Below are 11,219 nucleotides of genomic sequence, written 5' to 3'. Positions count from 1 at the left end.
CCAGTTTGGGATATTCTACAATCTTTTGATTCCCTAGGCTAAATAACCCAGGTCTCTCAGCTTTTCCTCATAGAAAAGGTGCTCCTCTTCCTTAATCATCAGTCATTGAACTCTCTCCAGTTATTCCATGCCTTTTTTGTACTGGTGAGCCCAGAACTGGGCACAGTGTGGCCTCATCAATGTTGGGTAGAGGGGAAGGATTATCTCACTTGACCTGCTGGCAATGCTTTGCCTAATGCAGTCCAGAATGCTGTTAGGCATCTTTGCAGTAAGGACATGTTGCTGTCTCATGTTCAACTTATTTTCTACCAGGACCTCAAGGTCCTTTCCTTCAAGGCTGCTTTCCAGCTGGGTGGCCCTAGCATATTTGTTCTTCCCCAGGTACAAAACTTGGCATTTCCCCTTGTTGAACTTCATGATAGCCAGAACACCCCAGCCTTAAGAACAAAATGCACAGCATTTTCCTGGGAATTGGCAGATCTGATCCAGCTTGGTACATCCATGGGAGAGCACTCTCAGAGCTACTGATTTTCACAGCATTCCTGATATAAAATATATGAATTCCTAATATATATAGACTGAATTATGTTCTAGAGGTACCTAATTGAATAAACATTAAAAGGAAAAAGACAATTTAAGGAGGTCTGACCTACCTTCACAGGTCCTCTTAGTGCTAAACCAAAATGACTGCAAAGGCAAATTCAATACAAGATGAATTGGATTTGTCCTTCCAGGCTAAATATCTAAAATCTCATTGAAGCAGTGCCTACATTAGGCAGTGATTAATTACTGCCATTCCAGGAGAAAGGAAAATATGAGAGACGGTGCAATAGACAAATACTCAGTAGCTGACCTCAGCGGTATGCTGCGTGGATTCACTTCGGTGCATGAAACATCCAAGGAAATAGTTCCAACAAGGATAATGCAAAATCCATTCTGAATCCCACTACTGACACCACAAATAACATTTATAGAAATCTGTCGCTGCAGAAATGAGGCAAAACAAGCCTCTTATTCTTTCTCAATCAGTACAGTGAAGTCAGATCTCGGTAGGGCCATTTTGCATAGTGAACCAATTAATCAGCCTGGGCACCACATTAGACAGGAGACTTCACTCATGTTAGGGGCTGTCAGCACACTACAATGATGAAACTAGCTAAGTATGTATGGAACTAACTTGAAAAGAAAGTAGTACCTGACAAGAATATATTTTCCACTCAAAATGCCTGCCTGAATGCAGCTTTGCCAGTCATGCCAAACCTCAAAATGCTTGGAAAATGCATCAGGAAAAATAATACGTCTGCCCAATGCAAATTGAAATAGTCAACACTGTTTTGAGAAAGGCACCAAAACACAGCCACTCATCCAGCCATGCTTAACACCACCAACTCCTCAGATACCAGAAGCAACTTCTGAAAAACTCTCTAGATATTGCCCCATCTTGGTTTCTCATTCTTGGGCAGGAAATAGAGAAGGTTAAAGACACTACATTTCAGCAGCACAAAACAGCAGACAAAACCAGTGCAATTCTCAAAAGAGTTCTAGACCACAGTGTAGCAGGACTCCTGAGCTTTTACCAAAGGACAGCCTCAGTAGGGATAAACACAAGAGCCACCTGATTCTGAGATGTAGGTACATGGAGCGATAGCAGTTGAAGGAGAGCAGAGACCCAAGTCCAAATGTTCAAGTTAAAAAATTCTGCATTCACTCAGATTCTAAGCAGGAACTGCTCCTCTAGGTACCTTCAGAGAAATATTTCAAGGTACTCTTTTCACATCTCTAAGACTTGTCTAAGACTTGTCCCAATTTGTAGGGAGGAAAGTGCCTATAATTGTCATTTTACAAAATGAAGTTCTTCCTTTGATTTTCTAACACCATTCAGTTCGTTTTCATAGGCCCTACAGCATGACCCCTCTGTAATCCTTTTGTTCTTTGATCAAGTGATCCCAATTCTTTGGTGCTTATCATAACTTTCATATAATTCGGTGCTTATCTTAAAGATCTAGCTCTCAGGGCAACTGATTATAGAAGAAAGCCACGTTTTATTTAAAAGAGCGAGTTTGTAGTCCTCTGGGTTACAGAGCAAACGTAAAACACAGATCAGAAATATCCCAGCAGCTTGCAAACCAGAAGACAAATTGAAGTAGTATTTCTGTCTGTGTCTCATTACTTTCAAGTCCAACTTAAAATGGCAGAATCTTGTAAATCTTATAAAATGGCAATTATGGGTGATTTCCTCCATAGAAATTGCTTGGTGCCACACTGAGACAAGCTTCAGAGGAGACTAATTCATGATTTCTGAATATTTGAAATTGGCACTGCTATATCTTGAAATATGTAACCACAGACATTTCATTGTCTGGGTCTCACTAATTGGGAATTGTATGCTATGTGACTGCATGAAGACTTCAGTCTCTATGCTCCTCCCAGCCTTCTTCCTCAATAGTACACACACATACTGAATACACATACTTCCACCAGACTTTAAAAAGTCATTGTACTGAACCAAGGGCATTACTGTTGGGCACCCCAATTTGCCCTAGGTGCCCTGCACTGCTTCATAGGAACCTCTAGTATTTTATGTTTGGTAATTCGCCTGTTTTGTCTTTGTGGATTCCACGTCCGTTGTGTTATCTGCATCCATAATGACGATTCTGTGAATTGTGGCTTTGGTTGTAGGCATCACGTATTTACAGCACAATATATTTGCATCCAACAGCAACAGAGAAGATATTAATAGAAGATAGTGCTAACTTCTGTGAAGCACACTGGCATGAGATCTCAGCTCCTGTTTTCCTTTGCAGACCAAAACAGCAGTCTCTTCAAAAACCCTTCTCTAAACTTGCTCATTGCTGCCTGCACAGATCTGCATGGTGAGCCCTGGCCCTTTTCCAGGGAGCTGACTACACTGCAAGTGGCAGAGCTCTGACAGAATGAGGCCCCATACCAGGTCTGTGCTGGGCCTGACATGCACAGGGTATCCCAGAGTGGGGTAGGCTGGGGCAGCATGTAGCCAGCCTTTGTACTGGGCAGGAGGCAATGGTGAAAGGCAGAGTTTGGCAAGGTGTGCATGTGTACAGTATGAATGCTAAAGTGAATGAGCCACATCCTCAGCATCTCCAAAGGCCTGTGGCCAGTCCTCCTCTACAGAGTCACAAGAGTCACCATCCCTGCAGGTGGTCAGGAGATGTATGGATGTGGCACCGAAGGACATGGTTTAGTGGGTGTGATGGCATGGACTGATGTTGGAATTTATGATATAAGAGGTCTTTTCTAATCTTAATGATTTTATGATTCTAATTCCACCTGGGCGGTCCCTTGAGAATGATCCCAAGAACTGAATTTAGCATTATAAGGTGCAAAAAATGCCTTTTTGTCTGTCTCTGCCCCTAACAGAAACCTTGGGCCACTCCTGGATTAATGGACCAGAGGAGAAAGCAGAATTTCCAGGATATGGAAAACGTCCTTTCTGCTCCTTTTCAAAATTTGACTGAGGTCAGAAGTGTACTGAACTCAGAACTATCTGAAACTTTTCTCCAACTGAAAATTCTAAGAAAATGGCATTTCAGAAACAATGCAACGTGATGCTTGAAAAGAAAATGTTCTTTTTGGACCCTGAGGCTGCCTAGCAAATTTGATGGTTCCAGAAGCTGATGAAGATTTCCAACATGCACATTATGTCCTTTTTCAGCAAAATGTGTGAAATCACAATTCTCTTTATGGTAAAAGCAGTACAGAATAGATGAAACAGAGAAAATGTATTTTTACATATACATTGTACTTCAAAATGAGAATTAATGCAACAACATGCATTGTGGAGTGAAAAAGGGAAAGGTATTTCCAAATGGAAATCACAATTCATCAGGAACACTCACTAGTGGGATAATTTCCATGAGTGAAGTCTGGCATTCATTAAAGTATCTTTTTGGATCTAGGCCTGGGAACAATATTGACTTTGATTAGTTTTCCATTAATCACATTGAAAGATTAAACACTTGGTTTTAGGGGGGGGAGTAAGCAAACAAAATATTTTGGTAATCTATGAAATGCTCTATTGGTCTCAAAGGCCATCCGATCCCAATTTACTCTAGGAGTAATTGCTTAGCTGTCATTAGATGTCTGTGAGACAGGAGATGGCATTCTATAAATACTTCTCGACCATGACCACAGCAGGGTGATGCTCATTCCTAAATTGGATCAAGCGAATGCTGACACGTGAAGTATGCTCTCTGCACTCCTTTTCTGCCCCTTTCTCCCATTACCCCTGCTCTACTCCCTCTGATTGCATTTTACCATGACTTATGCCTCTTCATGCCTGAATATTTTTAGAGCTATCATCATGTTGAAGGCATGGTGATAATCATACATGTATAGACAAAATGTGTGAAACCACGTAAGTTGATAGCATGCCATGTTCTATGGACATTTATAACCTGCTTGGAAAGGCTCACTAAGGAAGTGACATATGCTACTAATAAGTAACTAATCTTGTTCCTAATAATAGTAATCCTCTGTTTTATATTGTTGTTGCTTTTTAATCTGGAGCAGGTGAGAACCACCCAGGGTTCATGACCTGCATGGAGTTCCTGAAGCATTATGAAGTGTGTACTAAAAACATAAGCTGCAACACGAATTGCCTAAATATCCAAACAAATGCACACTTTGTATATATGTTTATATACTTTTCCAAGGCAGCAGTATGGACTCGTGCAGTCATTAGGGCACCTTATTGTCAAACTTAGGAGCTGTGTATGCCTGTAAAGAGTTGGGCAGCTTTGCCTGGAAAGCATCCAACACACTTTGTATATTACACGTGGGAATTTTTCACTGTGGCATTGGAGTATTTCTGGTTGAAGAACAACTGTCTAACAACTCAGATTCAGATGAAATTACAAATAATGTTTTTAAGAGTATACCTACTTGAGTGTAACACAGATGTGAACGGCTACAATTGCTACTGCTATAATTGGGATCCCAAGTGCTCTTTCCAATGGGGATAACCAAGACCCTCCTTGTTACAATATTATTAACGTGGACACACACACATAGCATCTTTGACATCGGATACCAACTGCAAGGAGACCATTAACTTTACAAATATCCCACGCTGTGATTTTGGGTCTTTTTCTCAGATTTCAGATTTCTTCACTTTCCTCCTAGAAGACTCCCTGTTGTTTTTGTTTTTTATTTATTTATTTTTTGTTTGTTTGTTCTTATTGCTTTGTTTTTATTTTTCTTTTTGCTTTATTTTCTATCTGTTTTTGTGGCTTAGATATCTAGTTCTCTTCCTCGTTCACCCACATATTGAAATAATGCCAAACTCTCTGCATTCACCCTCAGTCTGGAATTAAATTTCTGTGGCTATAAACTTTAAAGTAATTACTGATTGTGTTCAGTTTTAGGGATGGACTACTAAAAGGCTGTAACTCTTTGCTCACTCCAAAAGGAACTTAAATATGTCTACCACCTATCTTCAATGAATAATATATCCATCACCTACACCAATACTTCATCCAACCATCAATAAAATTATTGCAGACTTAACTAAACAACTCTTCTCACCATGCTAGTGGTAAGGTTCTTCTACTAGTTTCTAAATTAGATAAGATGAAGAAGTCAAAATAAGGCAAATAAAATATTCTTGGAAGTTAGAAAGAAAAAAAATACTAACAAACAAACAAACATAAAACCAGAATGTCCTTGGGAGCACCTGCTGTAATGTGTGATATGAGAGGAAGACGGAAAAAGAAGTAAGGTCACAATAGCTACTTGGCTGGTGAGAATTGTAAGTATATGATTTGTACGAACAGCTTTAGTCTCAGCTCCACAACTGAGATGCACTGTGACTTACAAGGAACAGACTGTGGGTTCTACACTGGCAGCCTCCAAGCAAAGGCCATCTAGTACATATGTCGCACAAAGAAGCAGTAGCTCAGGGGCAGGAGGGACACGGCTAGAAACATCACAGTTTGGAACTCCTAGATAAACCCATTTCAGTTTCCTTACTCAAAAATATTTCATCTAATCCAGAAAATTTACTGTTAGACATCATCCTGACAGTCAAACAAGAACTGACCACAGAATTAAGCTTGGTAATGGCTTAGATACAAGTCATCTTACTTAATTGGATTTCTTGTGTACAGGCAATACGAAGTTCACGTTATTATTATTATATATACAGTTTCTTAGAAAAATGTTTTGCAGACAGAAAGAGCCACAATTCGAATCACTTGGAAAGAAATGTGAAAATGTAACCAGTGGATCAGATTTAAGTTTTTTCTTAAAATAGCCAAAAACCCATTAGCAGTTAAGGAAGGCTCAAAACTCCTGAGAATGTTGCTTAGAATTAAATCAGACAGTCCATTTGTGTTTGAATAAACACATGGAATATTGACAACAGAAATAAAAAATCCTTTAGAAATGACAACAAATGACCAAAAGAAATTTACCAAGCATACAGTGTAACAGAAGAAAACTAACCTGGCTAGCATAGAAGCACAGATAATCTCCAAATTAATAGCCGTAATTAACCAAGTAAACTTCCAGCAATTCAAATCCACAGGGATTGTCCCCGTGATATTTTGTGTTTCTATTAATGGTTAAAGAGATAGAAAAACAACTCTTCACAAATTTATTATGAGATACAGAGAGTGAAGGGCAGGTAAACAATAGTAAGACATGACAGTGATATTTAGTAAACTGGACTGTATGAACATAGATAGATAATATACAAAATATGAATACCATGCTTAGTCTGTGTGTTCTCATAGGCCAGGGTAGAATTCCCTGGAAAACTTACTTAGAAAAGCACTAGCAAGCAGTAGTAGATATTTTGCTGGCTGTGGCCTATCAAGATTAGGAAAAGGTAAATGGAACATTCTGGATGTTGGTTGCCTTGGGTTCTTCATGTTTGGGGTTCAGAAATAAGAAAGAAATCAAGACATTTTGGCAGGAAGAGTTGACTCTAATATATGGCTGAAGATAAAGATGTCTTTGAGAAATGTCCACCAAAGAAAATATTAATGTAATATATGAAAAAAATGGAAGGTAACAGAACTGTTCAATCATTTTCTAGCTGAAATCTGACACCAAAGGAACTCAGTGTCATTGACAAAGGCATAGGAGTCCAACCACTGGGATTTTTCATTCCTTCTTCTCTTTCAAGACTTTAATTCACAACTAAGATTCTTTTCAAGGAAGCAGTCTTGTTGGAACAGGACTACTGGAAGGCTCACATTCCGTCCTTGGGGAGATGCTGAACTAAAAGAGTAGGATCATGACATTCTAGGCATACTACCCACAAATGTGGAGTCTGAATTATGATCTAATGCATCTTTTTATGCCTTTGGATTGGAAACACTTTCAATTATCCCCTCAAATATTTTATGTAAGGAAATGTCTGAAATGGCGAATTAATTGTAAGATGTTATTATTTTTGCTGAGATTAGTCTGAATCTCAGTTCCATTCTCATCAGTTTCACTGAGGTTTGAGACATGACCTTGCTCCATCAAGTCACTTGCCCAGGTTTAAATCAGTCTGCACTGCACTGAATGGTTGCACTTTGTGCCATGTGTGCATTCTGTTCCAAGGGGCCTGAGAGAACAATTCTAAGGACATCTGTTAGCAGCACATTCTCACAGGAATGCCCACAAGTCAGTTGTAAAATGGCCACTCTTAATTTTGAAAACCTTCCATTTTGTCTGTGATACAGAGGATTTTCTTTACAGTTCATCAGGGTTGGCTCCACTGAATCCATCTGTGCCAGCTTTGGCATGTCGTCCATGATGCAATCTTCAGAAGGAAATAGTCCATCATTTCTAGTCAAGACATGAAATTTGCATCTCATTCATTCATTTCCCACTTGTGCTGCCAGGTGTTGTCAGGCCTCATGCTATCTCTGATCTCTTGCAGAGAATATTTAAGTATTCAGAATTCACCATTAAAGGGGTTTGTCCACCTTTTACCAACCAAAAACACTATAGGCCCAGTTTCTGGAAAAGGGTCTGGAAATGCACATGAAAAGCTTTATCTTCCTCACAATTTGAAGACATTTTGAAATCAGCCTATTTCAGATTGCAGTCAAAATATTTGATGATCTTAACAAAGATAATTACCTCTCCCTACAAACCTTGCCTCAAAATAACTTCTTTATTGACAGCTCTTTAGTGCCCCCTCATGATGATTTGTGTTTGACAGCAGGAGCAAGAACATGAGACATCACTCCTCTGAGTGAACCAAAAGCTCAGGTGCAAACTTTTGCACTTCTGTACTGCAGGTGACTCTTTTGAAGTAGGTAAACACATCTTAAAATAACAGACTTACCACTCACCTTCACCCTTGTTATGGGAACAGAGCACAAAAGGGGGCCTAACAGCCAGGCACACAGGGTACTAGCAGGTTAGATTTGTCAAATCCAGATAAAAGGAGACACTCTTTAATTATTGTCTGCTCTTAGTATGATTTCCATTGCCTCAAGCTGTCTAGCTTTCTGCAAGAGGTTTACAAAAATAGGAGTGACATCCTAAGCCTATCCATACTGATAACAACACTTCTCTTGACTTCAGTAACTTTAAGATTTTGTCAGAACTTAAAAAAGAAGAAAGGTATCCTCTTAATTGCATACAAAGAGTAGGGAACAAAGGCGAAAGCCAGTGACAAGAATTGGCCTGGCTTTAGTAAGTTTGGACATATGCACATGCAGATATACCAGTGTATTTCTGTGCTTGGCAAAACACACTCAAATCCCTTGAACTTCTGTAATTTATGAGTTTTGTGAGAAGTCAGCTGGTGAGTAGTGGTTAGCAGAGCCCTCTGAACATTTTCAGACAAAGGAAGAAAACAACTACAAATATTAAGCTGCTTTTCTGTCCAGTCTCTGGTCCAGCTGGTGCAGCTGAGAGTGCTCCTCATGGGTCTACTTCAAAATACTTATCAGAATGATTTTTTACATAGAAACCATCCCTGCTTTGTCTTGTCTTTGTTCCTCCACTCCTGGTGTTGACTCCACCTACCAAGCTAATGTGAACTTCACAGTACAAGGCTTCCCATTGACTAAAAAAGTGTTTGAACATTTTCAGCACTGTTTATGCTCTACAAAGAATTTCCTATTTATAGCCATTACTGTTACATCTTTACCAATGGTTTTATTTCCAGTGGTACTGCTACAGCAAACTCCTTAAACAAGTAGCATTCCACCTAGCATATTACTCTTCCTTAACTTAGAATTTTAGACTTGGAATTGTCCTAAAGAACTTGGTTGGTTCCAGCTAGCTAGCTTCCTTCCTTCCTTCCTTCCTTCCTTCGTTCCTTCCTTCCTTCCTTCCTTCCTTCCTTCCTTCCTTCCCTCCCTCCCTCCCTCCTTCCTTCCTTTCTTCCATTGAGAATATAAATTTATCCGTCAAAGCCCACAAACAAAGAACTTCTAGTTCAGGCTAGTTTTTCCACAAAGATGCAAGTGTCTCTTCTGGTTGTTTAATGGACAAGAAAGCTGAGATGGCCTTCTCAGGAGTAGTTTGGAAGAAGTTTAGCTGCTGAAATAATGCATTCATTATCATGGTAGAAGTAGTTATTTGTCTCACATCTGACTTTTCTCCATCATTTTTTAATTTGCCACTATCTAAGAATGAGGGGCAAAAGGCACAGAGGGAATCATGCACTCTGAATTCTAGGAGACCATAAGCAGCTGATAACATAAGCAGTCCCTGAAAAGTATGTAGTGTGGCAGCACCTGCACTTTAACTTAAGATACTTTCTGGAAATAGGTCTTTAAATACACAGCGCAGTGTGGGAAAAAGCCTCAGGAAACAGGAATTAGTTCTCTGCAAAATCTTAATGAAAAATTTGAACCTGAGGCACAATCCAGGATGACTTGATTTGATAATAAATGTTGAATAAAAAGATAAGCATTTATGAGGTTTTCTAGTCCTTTTAACTTGCGAATCATAGAATCATTAAGGTTGGAGAAGACCTCTAAGATCATCTAGTTCAACTCCAACCCATCCCCACCGTGACCACTGACCATGTTCCTCACTGCCACATCTCCATGTTTCTTGAACACCTCCAGGGACAGCGACTCCACCACCTCCCTGTTCCAGTGCCTGACCACTCTTTCTGAAAAGAAATTTTTCTATAAACAACATCTCCATGTATACCTGGTTCACAAGACATTTCATCAATAAGAAATGCAGAAGCCTTTAGGTGAAGGACCACTGTGCTGAGCTGCTGATGTGGAATCATGCAATGTCTGGAAGATTACAGTGAGCTTGAGAAAATGCAATAGTAGCTATACTACAAACTATTTCAGAAGAGGTGAGAGCTGAATCACAGTGTGAACTTGCCATCTCATAGGGCTGTGCCATTTATGTATGAATCGCACGTGTGCCAATGGGACTGCAAGAAAACTGAAGTTTTAACAGAGCAGGAATTCTGATAAAGGACTGTGAGATGTATTTATTCATAGAAAAGTGACAAAATTCATTTAAACCAGCTTCAGCTACAAAGCAAGTAAAAAGAATTCAAAAACCGCTGTGCTGGTATTTTGCCTCTGCAACATATGGGTCATATAAACCTGCAAGTAACAGCTTAGTTGCACTGTTTTGCATAGGGTATTTAAAAACTCCAAGTAGCAAGCAGAGCACACAACAGCTGTCTGAGCTTCATCACAGCCTTCAGCAGTGATTAAAGAATAAACATCACATGGTTCTGTTGATCCTTTAAATCCTTTTTAAAAATATTAAGTATTTTAAAAATAAAATAAATTTTATTCTGCATGATATGGTAGGGGAAGGTTCGTAGTCATTCCTTGCCATGTTGCAACCAATCCTTTATTTTGCTTTCTCTCAGCCAATTTCTAGTCCGTGACAATATTCAGTCTCATACGTTAGGGCTATTCTGTTTCTCAGATTGCCTCCTGTGAAGGACTTTGTCCTGTGCCTCCTGAAAGTCCAAGGAAGTCACATCCACACTTCTGGCAATGTACTAAAAACTCAAGTAGATTAGAGACGCAATTTTCCTTCAGTGAATCCAGACCAAGTCATCCCCATTCTGTCATGTTCATCCAGCTAAACTTCTGGTTTTGATTAGTTTCAACCATTGCAGCTGGCGTTAGAAAAGAGTTTGCTGTCCCCTGCTCCTAGCATCAGCTCTTTCCAAAATGCAGATACGACATAATAAGCAGCAGCATATTTTTGTCAGCAACTCAGATCTTTTTTCTTAAATT

The sequence above is a fragment of the Tympanuchus pallidicinctus genome, unplaced genomic scaffold (genome assembly GCF_026119805.1).
Source record: "Tympanuchus pallidicinctus isolate F22 unplaced genomic scaffold, pur_lepc_1.0 scaffold2, whole genome shotgun sequence".
Lineage (NCBI taxonomy): Eukaryota > Metazoa > Chordata > Aves > Galliformes > Phasianidae > Tympanuchus > Tympanuchus pallidicinctus.
This window is presented reverse-complemented; position numbering follows the sequence as displayed.